General features: G+C 47.6%; 1 long non-coding RNA gene across 1 annotated transcript; it reads right to left on the bottom strand.

Moving 5' to 3' along the window:
- Positions 1 to 335: 335 nt before the first annotated feature.
- LOC125616488 lies at positions 336 to 2,706 on the bottom strand. The gene is made up of 3 exons (XR_007347119.1): positions 2,503 to 2,706; positions 601 to 726; positions 336 to 511 (listed from the first exon to the last, which is right to left on the bottom strand). It is a non-coding gene; the product is annotated as an uncharacterized LOC125616488 (long non-coding RNA).
- Positions 2,707 to 21,211: the final 18,505 nt, after the last annotated feature.

Genomic DNA, 21,211 nt, shown 5'->3' with positions numbered 1-21,211 from the left:
GGCAGCTGTGCCTTTGTCAGCCAGTAATGACGCCAGCGAGGCCAGGGCCCGGGCCTGTCAGGGCCAAGCACAGGAAACAGGTGGACCTCGCTGACGCCCCGACGGGGCGGGCGGGGGAGGCGCACGCGGGCGTTGGGAGGCGCTGGGGGAACAGAAAGGGACCGGCTCGCCTTGGGTGTCCAGGCTGGGGAGTGCAGAGGCTCTCTGCTGTCTCTGCGGTGGCGTTGGTTGGGGGCGAGGCAATCGCGGATCACCACCATCCGCCTCTCTGTTCCCCTCTGTTAGGGTGCTAGAGTACCCGACAAGCTGCGGTGACAAGAAGACCCCCACGACAATAGTGTGAAAAGGTCTGATTTTAATTCTCTCTCATACAGTCTGGTGCTGGGCAGCAGGGTGGCTAGCTGCTGCCTAGCGTGGTTATTCTGGAATACCGTTTTCTTCCACCCTGTGGTTCTTCCACCTGCAAAGATGTCTGGAACAGGTCTGGCCAGAACTCAGGGGCTCACTACACCTGCATAGGAAAAATTCCCATCAAGATTACCTAAAATTTGGCATGATCTTTATAAGACAGCAGGTCACACACAGGAATGTGGGTAGTACCTGTGATCCCGGCTCCCACAGATATCAGTTATTTTCTTATCACCTTTAGATTTTGCAGATATTGTGAAATCTTGTTCACCATTACTTTGAAAGTTGGGTAGTTATCAGATCTGTGGCTAGATTGTCCTTTAATGCATCAATAAGGAAATATATATGATTAGATCATAATTCTTTAATATTTTATTAAATTTAAAATTTATGATTCTTTAATATTTTGATATTTCACCATGGTTGTTTTCCTATGTAATCTTATGGTTTTGCTCCATGAACTTAAGAACCATATTCTGAGAGGGGCCATAGACTTGAAGAGACAACCAAAGGGGTCCATGAAAAAGCCAAGAAACCCTGCCCAGGGTGTTGCATCAGTGGCCGCAGCCTGACCACGGGCATGTGGACATTCTAGGAGGGGAGCAGGCTGCAGGTGCAGGGTAAACAAATTCCCTTTATGCCAGTGGTGTGGAACTTGCAGACTTCACTTTTGTTAGGTCCCACTGCTTGAACTTAGTCACATGGCTACACCCAGTTACAAGAGAGTCTGGGAAATATGGTTTTTACCTGGGCACAAAGGTACTCAGAAAAATTCTTACAGAAGAAGGGGAAAAAAATGATTTGGGGGCCAACTAGCAGCCTGCTCCAATCCCAAAATTTTATTGTGCCACCAAGACCCACGATCCTTGAACTCATCTCTTCTTTTTAGTATCCCTCCCAATACCTCATGGCTTCACCTCTCACCCTGTTTAGAAGCCACAACTTGGCTCTTGTCAGTCTCTTACTACACCATCAACACCCTTTGCAAGGCCTCACCCTCTTTCCTGTGTTCTACATCCCAGACCCACTCACTCATTCAAGCCAGTCACCCCGGCCTATCTCTTGTCTCTCTCCTGTGTCATCAGTGTCTCTCTATGGAATCATTCAACATGGAGTATTTCTCCCTCACCAGAAACCTTCTCTTGCTGGCTGCCTGTAATCCCAGCAGTTAGGAGGCTGAGGCAGGAGGATCATGAGTTCAAAGGCAGCCTCAGCAATTTAGTGAAGCCCTAGGCAACTTAGCCAGACCCTGTCTTTAAATAAAACAAAAAAGGGCTGGGATGTAGCTTAGAAGTTAAGCAACTCTGGGTTCAATCTCTGGTACAAAAAAAAAAAAAAGGAAGAAAAGAAAAGAAATCTCTTGACCTTGCTTACCTCACCAACTCTTGTCCCCTTCTTTGTGCCTATGTGGCAAAACTCTGCAGAAGAATTGTCTGTCCTTCTACCTTGAACTCCTTTCCTCTGCTTCAACCCACTCCAACCAGACACACACCCACATTAATCCATAGAAATTTCTACTGACAAGGTCATCAAGGCCTTCTTGCTGTTGAGAACTCTTCTCTCAGCTTTCCTGACCCATCATCAGCAGCTGACCCTAATCATGTCCTCTTCCTGGACACACTGGCTTTCCCAGCTACCAGGACACTATGCCACACCCCCCACTCTCCCTTTCACTTCGATGGCTGCTCCTTCTCTGTTCCATCTCTCCCACCTCTGGCCAACCACGGAGGTCAGTCCTTGCCTCTTTTCAGTCTACAAGCCTTGGAGCTGATCTCATTCTCTGCCTTGAATACCCCCAGGGATGGAAGACTCCCACCTTTATTTCTCCAGACTCAGCCTCTCTCCAGAAGCCCAGTCTCATGACCCAGATGCTTACTTGACCTCAAGAAATTTCTCAAGCTTAACATGTCATACTCAAAATCCTCACCCTCCCCACTAAATCTTCTCCCCTGGGCATTCCTGTTTTTCTGACTTAGGCCAGAATCCTCAAAGCCATTCTTACTCCATTCTTTCCCTCACATTCCACTTCCCATGATCTTTATCTTCAAAATCACCTGGAGATATGGCACTCCTCACTCCACCATAGCTACTAACCTTGTCCATGTTGAAATCTTCTCCCGTCTGGATTCTTCACATAGTTTGAAACTGTTCTTTCCAGTTCTACTCTTGCCCTCTATAATTTATTCTCAACTTGGCAGTCAGAGGGATCCTTTTAAAATGAAAGTTGGATTGGGTCACTTTGCTCTCCACTCTCTAATGGCTCAGTTCGAATCTCTGAGTGAAGTCCAAATTTGCCACAATGGCTCACAGATCCTGTATCATCTGGCCCCTGTCACTTGGCTGACCCTCTCTCTTCAATCACAATAGGTGACCTTGCTCTTCCCTCCACTCATGGGGAACACTCCTGCCACGGGGCCTTTGGACTTGAGGTTCCTCTCCCTGGAAGGCCTTCCCTAGACAGCCACATGGATCACACCCTGGTCTTCTTCAAGACTTTGCTCAAACATCCCTTTCTCCATGAGCCCCACTTTACCCAAAGACCTGGTCCTCCTTCCCTGACTTATTTTTCTCCATAACATATATCACCACTACCTGTCAGGCGATGAGATTATTTTGTTACCGTCTATTTCCCCTCTATAGTGTACAGCCTCCTTGGGACAGGGATATTAGTCTGTTTTATTCTCTTCTGGTTCCTAGTATAGTCATAACAATGTTTTGGTCAACAACAGTCCACGTATACAACAGTAGTCCCATAAGATTATAATGGAGCTGAAAAATTCCTATCGAGTAGTGACATTGTAACCTAGTGCAACATGTTATTCATGCTCATGGTGATACTTGGTTAAATAAATCCACTACGCTGCAAGTCATATGAAAGTATACCACATGTAGTTGTCTACACTACATGGTACTTGATAATAAACAATCTTGTTACTGGTTTATTTACTATACTATATTTTATTTTTTTGGTACCAAGGATTGAACCTGGGAGTACTTAACCACAGAGTCACATCCCCAGCCCTTTTTTTGTATTTTATTTAGAGACAGGGCCTCGCTGAGTTGCTTAGGGCCTTGCTGAGTTGCTGAGGCTGACCTTGAACTTGGGATTCTCCTGCCTCAGCCTCTTGAGCCACTGGGATTACAGGTATGCACCAACAGGCCTGGCCCTCTATATTATACTTTTTATTGTTATTTTCAAGTGCATTCTTACTTATTAAAAACATTTCTTGGGGCTGGGGATGTGGCTCAAGTGGTAGCGTGCTCGCCTGGCATGCCTGAGGCCCGGGTTCGATCCTCAGCACCACATACAAACAAAGATGTTGTGTCCGCTGAAAACTAAAATAAATAAATAAATAAATAATTCTCTCTCTCTCTCTCTCTCTCTCTCTCTCTCTCTCTCTCTCAAAAAACAAAACAAAACATTTCTTGTAAAACAGTATGTTGTGCTGTGGCCATAGCGGCCTCATGCAACTTTTTTTTTAACCATGTCACTTGATTGCATCAAGAGGCCATGCTGAGTGACTGGCCCATGTCATCTGGGTTTGTTAAGTGCACTCCATGATGTTTGCACAACAAGGAAACTGGCTAATGATGCGTTTCTCAGGACACGCACAATTGTACTTAGAATGCACCCAGTAAATTGCTGAATGTATGAATTGCCTATTCTTTTCTGCAGCCTCACATAAGTCCCATAAGAGGGTTTCCTTTTTCTTTCTCTTTTGCACCCTGAAAACTTTCCCCAAGCATTCAGCTAAGGCAGGAGTCCAGGAGCAGGAGCATGAAATGGGAAAGCTGGTGCAGATCAAGGGCACACCACAGTGAAAGAGAGCATACGGAGTCACTCCACATATGTTTACTGAGCACCTGCTATAGGCTCACTTGTAAAGATGAATGACACCTGTTATTGAGCCTAAAAGAAGCTGAGACTACAGTAGTGGCAGATGAGCAATTAGTGATTACAGAGCTTTGTTTTCACAGGGAAGCCCTGAATTGGAGCCCCACAATTTCAACCCATCAGTAGCGGGGAAGGCCAATGTAGTGCAGACATCAAGAGGAGAATTTGGAGCAAGTTACTTGAGACCAGAGATGGGTTTACTATGAAGTTGGCAAAGCATAAGCATCCAGACCCCTCACTTGCTCCTGTTCCTTCCAAGGACCTAACTGTGCGCTCGTGAAGTCATTTTTGTTTTGCAAACTCTATGAAAGTCAGACAGTTTTATTCGTAAAGAAGGCCTCTTAAATTGGTGTCATGCCCTACAAAACCCACGTCTGCCCTGTATGGACAGAGGTCAAGTGTTCAGTATCCACCTTAGCAAAAAGCCATCACTAAACAGTGGCATGGAAAAGGGGCTTTACAGCAGAGGTGTCATTTGAGCTGATCATAATAGAGAAGTAGAGGTTCACCAGGTGCCAAAGAGTTCAAGTGTCTCCCAGAATTTGCAGAGATGGCCCCATGGGCTTTGTTATGGACTTCAGGGATGTTCTGGAAAAAGAGCTATCATTTATTGATCATTTAAGATACTTTAAACACGTTTTTGGTATCAATTTATTAGATCTGCTCAAGGTCTCAAAGCCACATAAGGGGCTAGCTAGGTCTATGTCGGTGACTCTGGCAAGTTCCATTTCCAACAATGACTCCTGTTTTTCCTCTGTGCCCCCAGTATGGCTTGTTCTGTGGCTTCCACTTCCCCAGAACCCTAATTCATTCTCAAGCATTAGCCCATCCAGGGTGGGGCTCTCCCACCCAGTTCCAGACAGCCCAATCAGTGGCCACCACCCAGGGTCACAGTGCCTGCCATACCCCAGCTCATCTAGGGTGGGGCAAAGCACTTACCAGGAAAATGCAAGCAAAACTCCCATGGAGCCACAGGACCTTCTTTTTATAAATAAAGGCTGGGATGTGACAACGTGGTGGCAGGATTCGTCTGCAGTCTCATTTCCCAGCTCCCTTAACAACCCGCTCCCCCACCCGGGAACAGCTCAGAGCATCAGTTTGCATCTGAAAATAAGAATGAAACCCGCAGGAATTGAGCCAAACAATGTGTACCAAATGAAAGCAGCTCTGTCTCGGAGGCCTGTGGCTTCTTCTGCTTCCCCTTCCCAATTTTCACTATCAGATCTCGGGGCTGCCAGAAAAATGCTGGAGGTAACTGCCCATCCTTGGACCCTTCCAAGGTGACCACGTTTGGAATGAGTCAGACAATTGCCTTTCCCTCTTGCTTGGGGCATTTAGCAGATATTGTCCATTATGCAACATCTGGGGACAAACATGTTTTCTTTTCCTCATGCCCTACACCCTAAGCTCTTGGGGACCCAGTTGAGTGGAACAGAGAACAAAGGAGACTGGAAATAACCAGAACTTCTCGCATTTGAACAGCATCCTGCAACTTAGACTGTGCCAATGATCCCTTAATCTCACTTTGTGGATTTGACCCTAGGTGGGTGGAGAGAGATTGGTGACCGATAAGTGGCAAAACTGAGACTGAAACTCAGGGTTTCTGGCTGGATCCGGCTCCCTTCCATGGAGCAATGCATGTGGACACAGTCTGTGGGGGGTGGGGCAGAGCGGGGCGTGAGGTGGCAAAGCAGACAATTGTAGGTTTCGTGTGGTGATTTACTGCAGATTGGAGCTGTTGCCTAGTATGTTTTTAGACTGGAGCCATGGGTTCCGGATGGCCCAACAGGCCTCTCCTAGAGGACGATTGGCCTGGAAGATGATGTCTGGACCACACCAAGGACCCCACAGAGCAGGGAACCAAAACCCCCTATCTCCAGGCTGCAGATGGGTTATGCTTGGCCCCCAAAGTACCCTTTAAGATATGAATGTTTTTGCTAACATTTGAAGACTAGGAGAGTTTATGTAAGAATTGGTATTTCTGGAATCTCTTAAAAATGTGAAGATTGTACCAGGCTTGCTGTCCCTAGATTTAAGCAATGCTGTCCCCACCCCCACCCCAATCCCCAATGAGCCTTTGCTATGGCACTAACTTATTGTCTTGTCTGGCCTTTGTGATGTCACCTGAAGGTGCTTCGACTTTGGCTGTTGCTGAGAAAGTCTGTGACTGTTTAAAGGTCACAGATATAAATCAAGGGATCCAAGAACTCAGATGGGCAGAAGGTACATCTTTATTTTCAGTAAGGTCCACCAAACTGAGCATTCTTTTCATTGTGACAGTCAGCAGCAACCACAGTTGGAACGGGAACCTGTGACTTTGTCTCCAGAAATCACTGACATTTTTACATCACATTAGAGTTTTTCACATATCTCCAAATGCTGTTTATGCTCATCACCACTTTGAAATGGACCCTGGCTAGGTCTTTAACACTTTGTAAAGAGGTATACACTGGCCTGGCTTGGTGGCTCACACCTGTAATCTCTAAGAGACTTGGGAGGCTGAAGCAGGAGGATAGCAACTTCAAGGCCAGCCTCAGCAACTTAGTGAGACCCTGTCTCAAAATAAAAAAAAAAAAAAAAAATGAAGAGGTCTGGGGATGGAGCTAAGTGGTAGAACCCGTGGATTCAATCGGGAAAATGCAAGCAAAACTCCCATATATATGGCAAACCTAGGTATTTTATTTTATGCATTTAATCTGAGAAAAGGTCCACAGGTTCCATGAGCCTGCCAAAGGGGTCCAAAGCACAAAGTGGACTCACATCTTCAAAATGAAGTAATAACAGTCCTTGGAGAGGGAAGGAACCTTGTAGGGAAGAGAGGCAGAAGCTGAGCTACCCTCCCCCATCGAGTCCCTCCCTGGTGGCTTCACTCTGGGCTCCAAGCCCAGGGCAGAGTTCTCCGAGGTCTCCCAGATCCCAGAGAGCACTTAGCCTATTGCAAGGAGCGGGAGGCCGGAGGCTGTGCTGCGGTTCTGTGTTTAGTGGCTTGAGCCTCCTCCACGATCGTTCCTCCTCTCCAGAGCAACCCCAGCGTGAACTTGGAGGGATGAAGCCCAGATCCCGGCCCTAGCCACGCAGCCGGCGCCGCCTCCCCTTCTCTCACCCGCTGGGTTTGCTGAGCGCTGACTCATCATCAGACTCTCCCACCCAGCTGGGTGCACGCCCACGACGTGCCCTCCTTCTCGATTCTCCGCTGCTTCCTCCCAGGCTCTTCCCAGGCGCCTGCAAACCCACGCGCGTCTCCCGTGTCTTCGCTGCCCGGCCCCCTCCCAGCAACCATCCTCTTATTTCCCTGCCAGATCCGGAAATGTGTGGTCTCACTGCATTTCCTCCTGATCCTTGTGGCGCCCACTCAGCCTCCAGATCGCCCTCCAGCTCCCTGGCAGTCTACTGAAATGGCCCGGCTGAGGGTCAACACCTGGCCTTCCAGGCAGGACAGGTGGCCCTCCCACCCCGGGCTCCACCCCGCAGCCCTGGGCCGCCTCTTCCCGGAGGATGGACCAGCTCCCTCCCCTGGTTTCCATGACATTGCACTTTCCCACGTCTCCGGGTTTCTGACAGCTCGTTTCCTTGCTGGCATCGCCTTCCCCCCGTGGGTGTGCCCAAGGGCTGCCCTTGGAGTTCTCTTCCTCTCTGTGGGTGCCACCGGCTCTCCGGATGGGCTCCGCCTCCACCTCTCCCTCTGCTGCCTCTCCAGCCCCCTCGCCCACCTTCCCAACCCCACCTGGTCAGCGTTGCCAGGAAGACCCTCAGCCCACCAACCCCACCCGTGAATGGTGTTCTAAATCTCAGGATTGATTGCACTGGGGATTGAACCACACTGAGCTGCATCCCCAGACCTTTTCTTCATTTTTTAATTTTGCTACAAGATCTCACTAAATTACACAGACTGGCCTCAAACTTATGAACCTCTTGCTTCCATCTCCAGGGGAGCTGGGATTAGCCCCGGAGCTACTGTGCCTGGCTGAATCACAGGATTATTGGCCGTGGAGGTGTTCAACTGTAGGCCAGCCAGAAACCTACCTGCAGAGATGTTGCAGAAGAGAAAGGTGTCCCCTGAGTCTGAGTTTACTTACCAGGACTTTTAATGGATAGCTAAGAGGGACAGACTCTAAACTCATTGCCCAAGTTCAAATCCCACCTCAGCCACTAGCTGCTGTGACCTCAGGCAACTTCATTCATTTATTCATCCAGTTATTTAGCAAATTGAGCCTTAGACTCTGATTCAGACTCTGAAAATACAAATGGAAAACCCAGTGGCCCCCACACTGGGGAAGTTTAATCAGAGACCTGGCTTTAATGGGATAACCATCCTGACGACTGAGGCTGTGACATGATGCTGTGAGAACCCATAAGAGGTTGCTCCTAGGGAGGTCAGGGTTGACTTCCTGGACCTTTAAACTCAGATCAGAAGGATGAGCAGAGTTACAAGAGGGGAGTGACAGGCTAAATCGTGCCTGCTAAGAATGTCCACATTTGGATTCCTGTTCTAACACAGTCTATGACTGTGTTGCTTTACATGGCAAAAAAAGAATGTCACTAAATGAAGGATCTCAGGCCAAGTGCCATAGCTCATGCTTATAATCCCAGCAACTCAGGAGGCTGAGGCAGGAGAATCACAAGTTCAAGGCTAGCCTCCATGATTCAATGAGACTGTGCCTCAAAAAGTCTGGGGATGTAGCTCAGTGGAAAAGTACCTCTAGGTTCAATTTCTAGTGCTAAAAAAAAAATCTGAAAAATGAGAAATTATCTTGGATCGCCTGGTATAGTCACAGGGGTCCTTATGAGGAAGAGGCAGGAGAGTCAGAGTCAGAGAAGATGTGGCAATGGAAGCAGAGAGCAGAGTGTGTCATTGCTGGAAGGGAGTCACGAGCCAAGGATGTCTGGATGGAGAAACTGGAAAAGCCAAGGAAATGTGTTCTCTAGAACCTCCACAAGGAACACAGATGACCCAGTTGAGGCTTCTCACCCTCAGACTATAAGAGGATAAATTTGTGTTGCCGTAAGCCACTGAATTTGTGGTAATTCTTGTAGCAGTAATAGGTAACTAAGACTCTGGGAGAAGAATAGAAAAGCATGCACTGAGGCTGGGGTGAGAGATGGGTGTCTATGACTCAAAGAAACATGGTGTGCTATAGTTGGGGGGAGTGGGAAGGATGTGTGCCATGTGTGGGGCAGGGAGTGGGAAGGATGAGGCTGGACAGGTGAGCAGGGGCCAGATCATGGGCAGTAACTTCATTTTTATTCCAATAAGAAGTTCTAAGCAGCTCTTTACATTATCAATCCCTATAAGCCTCGGCTTCCTCACTGGTAAAATGATGTCAAAGGGTTGTTGAGAAAATTAAATGAGGTAATGTAACAAATATAGCTCTTAGTAAGTGCTCACTTAATGTCAAGTTTTGCTACAACACCGTGGTTTTATAGCTGTGCTCCACAGAGCTCAGGGGATTCTGTGAGGCTCCTCTGGGGCTACTGAGCAGGGAAGGAAAGAAAGACCATGGCATAGGGGGGGCAGTTTGCCCACAATTAGAGCAGCTGGCTTTGTTTGTGGGCATGTTAATCTTAGTTTCTGCTCAAGATTCCATTTGATAAAGATTCCTCAGCTGAGATGAAGTCTGAAAGCTACTACTGCCTCTCTTCTTTCCAGAAAAGAAACCCTGGAGGTGCCACTATGACAGCAAAGCTAGCTGTAGAACCCAGGCCCCCAGCCACCAGAGTCTTGCTGTTTTGTGGCCTGGGCCTTAGGGCAGGCTGGGGGCTTCATAGCATGAAGCCTATTCTCCTTCTTAGCTCTCCCTGTGATTTATGTTATATTTTTATTTGCTTCTTTCTTATTTCAGGTCAGTGTCCTCTGGGCACCTGAGGTCTATATGAGCAGGAATTGCACATTTTGTTATCCACAGAGTCTCTGGGGCCTGCCTCTGTGTCTGGCACTTGATAATAACAGGAAATCGTGGGAAAATGCTAGCTTTGTCCTGAACTCGTCACCACATTCCTGTCTTCAGTGTTTATCCCTAATTCTCCAAGTTGGGTCTCAAGACATGGTGAGTGAAAGGCTTCACATGGCTTATGACCAGGGCAAGTCTCTCAACCCCTTTGCACCACATGGGGAGCCGTGATGCTGGTGGTGGTGATGTGGAGGGTGAAGTGACCTGATGATCCCTGCCAATCTCCCGGCTTCTGGGCTGCAGCAGGCACTCAGGCAGCAGGAGAGCCACATTATTACCTCATCCACTTGGCTGCCTAATTGCTCCGGTTCTGGTGGCCCTGCCTCCACAGGGACACTGCCCTAATCCCTGGGTCATGAAGGATCCCTTCCCTCCACCAGCCAAGCTTCCCACCCACTGCTCTGCTTCCCCCTTGGGCCCAGGCCAGTACTCCCACCTGCCTGGCTCCCACTCCCTCGCCCCCATCCCTGCCCCGTAGCTGCAGCCATGCTCTATGCTGCATCTCCCTTCTGTGGTCTCCTCCCTTTCAGGGCTCCAAGAAGGCTCCCACACCTGATATCATCCAGGACCCAACTTGTCCCAGGCTCCCACTAACACCCCAGCAGGAGCCTCCATGGCCCCTCCCCCCATAGCCAGGCCCAGCCAGTCTCTTGGGCTCCCCACACCCCAATCAGCACCCACGCACACCTTCCACTCGGAAATAAACTCAATGTGAACCTGAGACCCCTGAGGACAAAGACTGGCTCCTGTCGCTTCCACTTTTAAGAAATTCTGGTTTCTGTCCCCTTGTCCCTATTCTCACTGCCACCTCCTTAGGTGAGGCTGCTTTAAGTCTCTCACCTAATGTCACCATCTGTCTCCTCTAGCCAGGTCCCCTCTTTATGGTGATTCTTTGAAAGCACAGATTAGTTGGTGACACTCCCTTCCTTTTGGGGACTCCCCAGTGCCCTCTGATAAAGCCAGTTAAGATTAGTCCCCACTCCCTCCCCGACACACCCAGCTGACTGGTAGTGGAATAAAGGGACAGGACTCTCATTCTACTTGGTTGGAATGTTCTTCCTTTGGCCTGAAACACCTTCTTTCCTCCCCCTTCCCCTCCTCCACCCACTGGCCAATCCCTGCTCACAGCTGAATCTCAGCTGGACTACCTGCTCCCACTGACTATCTGTGGTTTTGGCCAGTGACTTCCTCTGTGAGCCTTGGGTATCCTACACATCGCTCAATGGCACTTGCTTGTTATTGTTACAACCCCACCAGCCTGTCCTCTGTTTGATGGGAGGGGGGGTGCTGAGTCTCCACCACCAAGAGGCCACACACAGTGCCTGGCCCACAGGTGTGTGGTAAACACTTGCTTCATTGAACTGAACTCACTGGAAGTTCAGTCAGCTTCCCCAAGCTCTCCACCTCTCCAAATCCTGCTTGCTTTCCCTGATAACAAAAACAATGGCTAACAATCTTAGAGTGCTTATTACAGCTGTCACTGTTAAGGGCCTCAAGTATAGTATCTGTGCTTTCTCCTTATTAAGCACCTTCTGCAGAGTCAGCTCCTGCCAGCCTGGAAGTGCCCCGCCACTTCCCCACACCAGCCTGGACATGTCCCACTCTGCCCACAAACACCTGCTCCTCTTATACCTTCCCTGTGCCCTAAACCTTCCTTATGCTCAGGTTTAGAAAAAAAGACAAAAATGAAATACTCTAAAAGCCTTGATTCTGGGAAATATTATTTCATTTTTTTAAATACTCTGCTATTTTTTTCCAAAATTAAAAAAAAAATTGTCACTTTTTACAACTAAAACAAAAAGATGTTAGTTGTGGTAGAAGTTGTTAAAATACAAAATTAACAATACAAGAAGCAAAGAGGAAGAAGGAATATAGGAAAGTAGAAAAACTCCCCAAAACAAGTATGCTAAAGTGATGATTCCTGAACAAATTAATCATCAATAAAGACAAGCATATACCATAAAATCAAAGCCACATTCACTATAAATCTCTGCAACTATTCAAAAGAGTACAATTATTTTCTAGCCCTGGCAAATTAAACGTATCACATTGATTATAATGGGCCTGCAATGAACTTGGAAGTATTTGTATCATGTATTAAAAACACACATGACTGCCATGGTGTCAACACCTGTAATCCCAGTGACTGAGGAGGCTGGGTCAGGAGGATTGTGAGTTCAAAGCCAGCCTCAGCAATTTAGCAAGGCACTAAGCAACTCAGTAAGACCCTGTCTCTAAATAAAATATACACAAAAAAGATGTGTGTGTGGGGGGTGCTGGGGTTGTGGCTCACACACATGACTTTTCTAATGTGACAGACCAGAGTGGATTGGCTACAATAAATAATACACATTTAACTGACAATAGTTTTTTCCATTTTCAACTTTAGGAGTGGTGAGATAAAAGGATTTAATGTCTTCCTTTATTCCAAGCAAACAGAGATGTTCAAAATAAGTCCTTGGAGCTCAGTTCTGAGCCAGGTGACAATGAGGGGCAGCTTTATGAGTCTGGTTACTAAAATAAGGATGCATTTCTTTGACTTAAAAATCATTTTGAGTATCTGGAAGAGCTAACCCAGCATTCCTGCACATTTGTGTATTGTAAGCTACAAAGTGGGGCTCAGGGTCTAGGTCCATACATGTCCCAGGAAGGCTGCCGGCCCCATCCTCCCTTCCCTGTGAAACACTGGGCAATAGTAACTGACAGCCATGCTGGGGTCTTTTCAGTTGGGACAGGCAGAAAAGGAGGGAGGGCAACTGAGGCACCAGAGCTCATCAGATGGTATATTTGGAGTCACAGAATTAAAGTACTGCAGGGAGGAGGAGACCTTTGCTATGAGCTGCTTCAAGCTCTGAGAGTCACACCCCTCCCCCTACCCCAATGTACTCTACCTGGAATTATCACAGGGATGGATTAATTTCATGAATGAGGTTAGTAAAATCATCCCCATTTTGCACATGGGAAAGCAGAAGTGCAATGAGTTTAAGAACTTACCGAGTGTATTAATTTTCTGGGCTGCCAAAATGAAGTGCCACAGATTGAGTGGCTTAGAACACCAGAAATTTATTGTTTTACAATTCTGGTGCATAGAAGTACAAGATCAAGATGTGAGCCAGGGCCTGTGACGGGAAAGCCTGTCCCTGCCTCTTTCCTAGTGCTGGTGATTTGCTGGCAATCCTTAGCACTCCTTCACTTGTAGACCCACCACCTGATCTCTCTGCTAGCTTCCTGCCATATTAAATTAGGGCCCCCTAGACTTCCGTTTAACTTGATTACCTTTGTAAAGATCCTATTTCCAAATAAGACCATAACCACAGGTACTAGAGTTTGCTACTTGAACTTTGTTGTTGTTGTTGTTAAGGGCAGGGGCAACATTTAAAACACAGGCATTTCGACCTCTGGGCCTAGGCTCTTGACCAAAACGTGCCTTGTCTCCTTTCTGGCCACCTGGCTCTCTCGGATAGGACACATATATCTCATGGATACTGTGGAGGATGGAGCCCAGTGCTTTGGAGGACTTCCTCAGTCTAATCTCTACTGACATCCTATACTGCTTTTCTGTGGTGGGGAGGGGGGAACTGCAGAGGTCACAGAGACTGGCAGGAATCACATACACAAGGCAAACAGTTTTACAAAGTGCTGCACAGTTATTAGGACTCTAGAGATGTCCCTCTCTATTCTTTCTTATTTATTTCACTTAAAAGGCACAGTCAGAACTCTTCTAAATGGGACAGGTGTCTCCTCCTCCTCCTCCTTCGTACCAGGAATTGAACCCAAGGCAATTAACCACTGATTCACATCCCCAGCCCTTTTTAAAATATTATATTTAGAGAGAGGGTCTTGCTAAGTTGCTCAGGGCCTTGCTAAGTTTCTGAGGCTGGCTTTGAACTTTCAATCCTTCTACCTCAGCCTCCAGAGCTGCTGGGATTACAGGCATGCACCACCATGCTAGCACCCAAGTCTTTATTTCTTCATCTGAAAACTGATAACAACTCTTATTATATCATGGGGTTATTTGAAGATTAAATGAGATAGTGAGAAAGAAGGGCTAGCTCAAAGGTGATTGTGATTGTTTTAAATAATGTAGTTTCCCTAGAGTCCTAGAGAGAGGGCAGAGATCAGTGGAGAGAGACAGATGAGGCTGAGGAAACATGTCCCAGGAGCACTGGGTGGGAGAGAACAAGAGTCACAGCACACACTTGCCTTCCTGAGTGTAAATGGGGAATTCCTAAGCTTGGGTCAACCCACACGGGGTGGCCATTAAAGGCAAGATGGCCAGAAGGGAACTCCTTGGATGAAGGTGGAGCTGTGGAAAATGGGAACATCCCCAAATTCTAGAGAGAATGAGGTCATCCCAGCTGAAGCCAATCACAACTCTCCCTTGGGCAGACAAAAAAGGGTTTTACTAGGCCAGAAAATGTGGAGACTTCTGGCAGCTGCCAGGGAAGGAGGCGAGCCCTGGGCCCAAGGCCATGAGCCCTGGGAGGCCCCACCCTGGCTAGAGAAAGAGACCAGGAGGTGCTGCGCAGAGGGGGGCCAGCCCAGAGGCCAAGAGGGGAGGGTGGCCTGTCTGAATTGTCTGCTGGCGGTGATGCAGCAGTCCTGGAAAAGCCATTAGGCCCTGGGCACAGGCGGCCAACAGAACTCAGCATCCCAGGGCTCTGCAATATTTTTTTTTAAGAAAGCAAAAAGCAAGAGTATTATTCCTTCAATCAGAGATATGGATTTTTTCTTTAACCCAATATGCCAGGATGTAGCAAGACATTTAAGCCAGGAGTCTGCGCTTCCCTTCTAATTAGAGCTTTGGCATTGAGCAAATGTGGGTTCAAATTCTGGTTGCTCTCAGGCTGGATGCTTGTGACTTTTGTGTTGAACCTTGGGATCACAGTACTATGGGACAGATGGTGGACATCTTCTTCTCCCTCCCAGGCTGTCAGGAGACTGAGGGAGGCTAAATGCAGGTGTAGCAGGCACTGCCAGGCACACAGCCCATTCTGTCCCTCTTCCATGCCATGAAGTCATAGGGACTAGATTCCAGGGCTTGGAAGGGAGAGGTGGGCTCTCGGACGCTGCCCCTGACCCCAAGGTAGGTATGGCCCCTATTCAGTGACCCTGGGCTTGGACCTCTCCCTGGAGCACCGCCATCTGTCCCCACTTCTCCACACCCCAGAGAAATGGCACAGATCCCGCGGGAGAGAGGCACGCTTTTCCCCAGTCACCACTGCCGCAGAAACCCCCCAGACCCGGTGGCGCTGTCCAGAGGCGCTGACGTCAGCCAGAGGCAGCCGCTGGGAGCTTTTCTGGGAGCCTCTTCCTAGAATCGTCCACCTCCGGGAAGGCAACACCGGGACCGGGGCCAAGTCCGGCAGCTGCTCAGGGCCCGCCTAGCCTGGGGAGGTTTCCTGTGTGCCCACTCACAATGTCAGGATCCTGGAGCACCAGGGCCGGGGCGGGATGGCTGGCCGGCCACCACCAACCTCTCCAAGAACCGCCACCACCAGAGATTCCTGGAGCCTCCTTCTCCACTTCGCAAGGAGCAGGGGAGTGCCCCTCCCCCACCCCTGCCTCCCCGTTCCTTCCTGGTGGGGTCCCAGGCTTTGAAAGTCTTTGCAGGTGAGGACAGAAGTTGTGACCAACATGTCCTAGACCATTAGAGCAGACACACAGGCATTTCCCAGCCCGGGCTTTTTTATTTTTTAAATATCTTTATTTTATTTATTTATTATTATTATTATTATTATTATTATTTTTATTTTTAATGTGGTGCTGAGGATCGAACCCAGTGCCTCCCACATGCTAGGCAAGTGCTCTAACCACTGAGCAACAACTCCAGCCCCCCAGCCCAGGCTTTTAATGGGGGTTTCTTGGTGCCGACATGTCCCCCAGTGCCCCTCAGGCATTATGTAATCCTGACAACAACCAGGCACCCAGGAGACACTGTTCTCTAGGTCGACTTTACAGATATGCCATGGTCATAGCAGCTTGCCCCAGGTCACACAGCTATTTGGTGGAGAACTAGTGCTCCAGTCATGTCTTGTGACCTCAAACCTGGGCTCTTTGCCACCCAGTTACATTTCTCAAAGCACTTTCTGTGGTCCACTCCTTTCTCGGGGTTTGTCCAGAACCAGAGACCTGTGGTACAGCATGCCCAAGGGGCACGGTCGGCCCTCTGCATCCACGGGGGGTACAAATACTACTTGATCAACCAGATAGAAAGTATTTGAAAAAATTTTTCATCTGTACTAAACAAACAGACATTTTTTTTCCTTGTCATTATTCCCTAAATATAGAACAAGAACTACTTACATAGCATTTACATTATATTAGCTATTATAGGTAACCTAGAGATGGAGATGTACATAGGTTATATGCATATATACTGTTTCATATTAAGGAACTGAACATTCACAGATTTTGGTATCCTTGGGGGTCCTGAAAGGAATCCCTCTTAAATACTGAGGCAAGACTTGTATATTCAACTATCTCTTGGAGAGTTTAGAAGCATATTGACCCTGAAAAGTCCTTCAGTGAATAAATCCAATGTTTCTAATCCAGTGTTTCTCAGACTTATTTTTACTTGGAATTCTTCCCCTCCCTCAGTGGTATACTTTTAATATCCCAGAGAATGTGCTTTGGGAAATACCATGTGTAAGATCACATTACTCTCTTGCTCAGATAGTTTGTGACACATATTAAGAGCTCAATAAATGCTGGTTTCATAAACCTAACCCTATCCTATCCCATTTCCCCCTATACCCTGAAGAGTTTCTCAACCATGGAAGATAACCCAGATCCTACAGATAATCCAATCCTGATCGCAGCTCTGGGGTGGGTCTTCCTGGCTGTGCTGGTCACACGGAATGAAAATTCCATCCAAGCAGCTCCTGAGGACTCCCTGAGTTCAGCCATTCAGAGGACTCAACTCCAAAAATAAAGGGAATGTCTGACACAAGCCCCTTCAGTTTGGCAGCAGAAATACGAGAAGTGGGAGAAGTGGATATAAAAACCTCCCTGCCCATATTAAGCCTTTTCTAGCCTGCCCAGCAGGACAGCACAGCCCGGAGCCTCCCTTCACCTCTGCCAGCCCTTGTACCTCCATTTTTCCCTTCATCAAGTCTCGCCATGACCCCCTCACGGTCTCCCAGCTGTCCCCCTCCCATCTCCTTAACGCCACTGAAACTTCATGCTAGGCTAGATTCGGAGCTCCTCAACCTTGGTGCACTCAGGGATCATCATTGGGGGTGATGACCACAGAACACAGTCTCAGAGCTGTGGAGTGGGGCTCAGCCCTCCCGTGCTTCCCAATGCAGCCATCAACTCTCACCAACACCCATGACCTTGGCTTCCATTTTTCCATGGCACCTCTTCGGCACACGTCTGTGCAGCCTCCGTCACACATCTCCTCCCTTCCCCTGTCCCTCCCGCACTGCATGGGAATGGCACTGCTGTGAATTCAGTCCCATGTGTGCACAGCTCTCCATGGGACACTATGTGTATTGGACTGGGTCTCATTGCCTTCCATCACTTGCTTTTTTGGGTCTTCATCACTTTGCCCATGTTCCCTCCCAAACCCAGGTCTACTGCTAAGCCCCTAGTGTCCTACTTCTGGGGGGGAAAAAAAATCAAGGCCATGGAGAGCATACAATCTTCATCCACTTCTTGCTCTGTGTTGATTGCATTACCCGCCCTCCTCCACTTTCCCATTAATTTTAGAAGCAGGCCAAAATCCAGGCCAAATCTCCCCAGCCGTATGTTGCCAAAGTTCAAATCCCATTTCTGTCACTTACTGACCGTGTGATCTTAATCAGTTTCTTTTCTTTTTTGTGGTGCTATTGGGTTGAATTCAAGGCCTCAGGCATGCTAGGCAAGTGCTCTACCACTAAGCTACATTCTCAGCCCTTGGGCAGATTTCTTTACCTCTCAGTGCCTCAGTTTCCTCATCAGTGAAATGGTAAATGCAGTCACGTGCCATATAGCATCATTTCTTGGTCAAGAGCAAATGACATATGTGGTCTCACAAGATTATATGGTTCAGTGACATTGCAGCCACCTTTATTAGTTTAAGTACACTCCATAATGTCTATACAGTGACATTATCACCTATTGACATGTTTCTCAGAATGTGTCCCTGTTGTAAAACTGTACCTGGAGTTTACCACATGGAGTTGGCAAAAGGATTAAATGAGATGAACCACACAGAGTATGGCACAGGCCTGGTCACAGCAAATGCTGGCCATGGTTATTGTTATCTCTTCCTCTGCCTCCTTCAAAGCAAGTTCCATCATTATAAAACCTCCTTGCTTTCTGCTCTTTCTTCTCATCCTAGAAAGATTCATACATCCCTCCTGTCCTAACAACGTTGTGTATGTGTGTGTGTGTGTGTGTGTGTTACTGGGGATAGAAGCCAAGGTCTTATGCATGCGAAGCCAGAGGGCCTTTAAGAAGATAATTAAGGGGCTAGGGCTGTGGCTCAATGGTAGAGCGCTTGCCTAGCACACGTGAGGCACTGTGTTCAAACCTCAGCACCACATAAAAATAAATAAAATAAAGGTATTGTGTCCATCTATGGAAAAATAAATGTTTAAAAAAAGGGAAGTAATTAAGGTTAAATGACATCACAGGATAGGTTCATAATTCAATAAGGCCGTTGTCCTTATAAAAAGAGGAAAGGACAACAAAGAGCTATCCCTCTCTGCATGTGCACAGAGAAAGGGCCACTTGTGGATGCAGTGAGAAGATGAGTGTCCACAGGCCATGCAGAGAGCCCTCACACCTTGATCTTGAATTTCTAGGTTCTAGATCTGTAACATAATAAATTTTTGTTGTTTCAGTCACTCAGGGTGTGGCTCAAACACACTCAGTGTAGCATTTTGTGGTGGCAATCCAAGCTGGCTAGTATAATACTTAAGCATTATCGGTTAGCTTCTGCTGTGTAACAAACCATCCTAAAATTTGGTGGCTGAAAATAGCAACCATTTATTTAGCTCACCTTCATGCAGATCAGCAGTTGCAGCTGGGCTGGGCTTTGTGGCCAGGCTCACTTGTGATCAGTTGCTAGGTTGGCTAGACACTGGCTGGTCACGGTGACCTTCACTGGATGGCTCATCTCTCACCCTCCAGCAGGCAGGCTGGGGCTTGTTTTCATGGTTGGGAAGTAAGATTCTAAGAAAGCCAGCAGAGTGGAGGTTGGAAAAGAAAAGCTTCAAACCAGAGACAGAGATCTGGGTCTTTCCACTCACATCAGGCAGTTGGTCTGTCAAAATTAAGACATCTTAGACACAGAGCTGGGATTATATAATAATTAAATAGGTAAACTCTGGGAAAACACCTGGCAGCCTAAGATACAGTGAAAGGACTTGATGGAGGCAGAGTGGGGAAGAATGAGGGCGACTGGCTTTGGCCGGCTCGGGGAATGGAGGAAATGATTTACTGAGCTTGTATTCTTCGCTGAACATTGGTCTCAGCACTTTGCACACACACAGAACACTGAGATGCTGCAGAGGATGTCTCTGGCCACACTTCTGATTTTGAACCTTAATTTCCCTCTGACCCTTTCTGTGCCTCTGGATGCTCATCTGTAAAATAAGGTGTGTAATGATGGCACCTACCTCAGTGGGCTATTGGGAGGATTATGAAATAATACCTGTGGACCACTTAGTAGTGCCCTACAAATATCTGCTGTGGTCCTTATTGCCTCATTTAATCCTATCCATGAGGTAAGCCCTAAATAATGACTTAGTATGCTTGGCTAGTGTGTAGATAAGCTGGGCCGTGCATGCAGGCAATCTTATCTCCGGAAGTCATCATCTTAGCCACCACTTCTTCCACCTTCTCCACTCATCATTCTCCAACAGGAAGACAGCATAGCTGGGGTTGAAGAGAATGAGTTTGGTTTTAGTTGTAGATTGGGAGTTTCTTCCAGGTATCTAGATAGAGACTCTGGTCACAATTGAATTCACATATGGAGTATAGAAATCAAGATTGTCCCTGAGGGATGGGGATGGAAGCCATGGGTGGGTAAGCTCATGCAGGGAGGTGGGGTAGCATGAGAGCACAGGGCCTGCAGCAGGAATAAGTAGCGGAAAGAAGAGGACCCCATAAAGGAGACTGAAGATGAGCAGTCAACGAAGAGAAAGGACAATTGGGGGAGGGTGACCTCATGTCTGAGTACGCCTGGGAGAGTCTTGGTTTATGACAGTGAGCCTGGCATAATTATTAATTAGTGCCCTTTTTCATTTTAAACAGTGACCCAGTTTAGATGATAAATTATATATTCTCCATACTTCAAGGGTCAAGAAGGAGAAAACCTCAGAAAGGAGGAAAAATTAGCAGAAACAAACACACAGAAAGGACAAGTGTGGCAAGGTTGGAAAACGCTCCACAGGAATTGGACTTGGCAAACCGATGACCTTGGAGTGAGAAATTTCTGAGGGAAGAGGTGGGAAACAGGTTGGATTAAGCTGAAGTTCAAATAGGAAATAAGCAGAGATAACAAGCATGCATGTCTTTCCAGAAGGCTGGCTAGAAAGAAAGGACAGGTGGCAGCTACAGGGAACAGGCTAGGAGGAGCCCCTTCCAAGCTCCCACTCTGAAGGCATGGGGTTTTGAGCATGTCCTGACCTATAAAGGGGGAAGCCAGTGGCTAGAGAAATTGATAGGCTATAAAGGAAGCTTCTTCTGGACAAGGTTCTTGAGGAGCCAGAAAGCAGAGTCCAGAGAGATGGGGAAGAGGCTAGAAGAAATAAAGTTGTGAATTTAAGAAATGTTGAGAAAAAGTCTCCCAAGGTTGATTTCTAGTCACCAAATGGATAAGGAGGTGGCATTCTGTGGCAGAGTGCTGTCCAGGCTGAGGCAGAACTTGGCCAACACACCTGGTCTTTTCTTGGCCACAGATGCCTCACGCTGGGAAGATGCATGCACCTACATATGCATGATTCCTACACCCCTGGGAGGAATCACA

Source organism: Marmota marmota, unplaced genomic scaffold (genome assembly GCF_001458135.2).
Source record: "Marmota marmota marmota unplaced genomic scaffold, marMar, whole genome shotgun sequence".
Taxonomy (NCBI): Eukaryota; Metazoa; Chordata; class Mammalia; order Rodentia; family Sciuridae; genus Marmota; species Marmota marmota.
The sequence above is the reverse complement of the archived record's forward strand: the minus strand, read 5'-3'. Positions and strand labels throughout refer to the sequence as shown.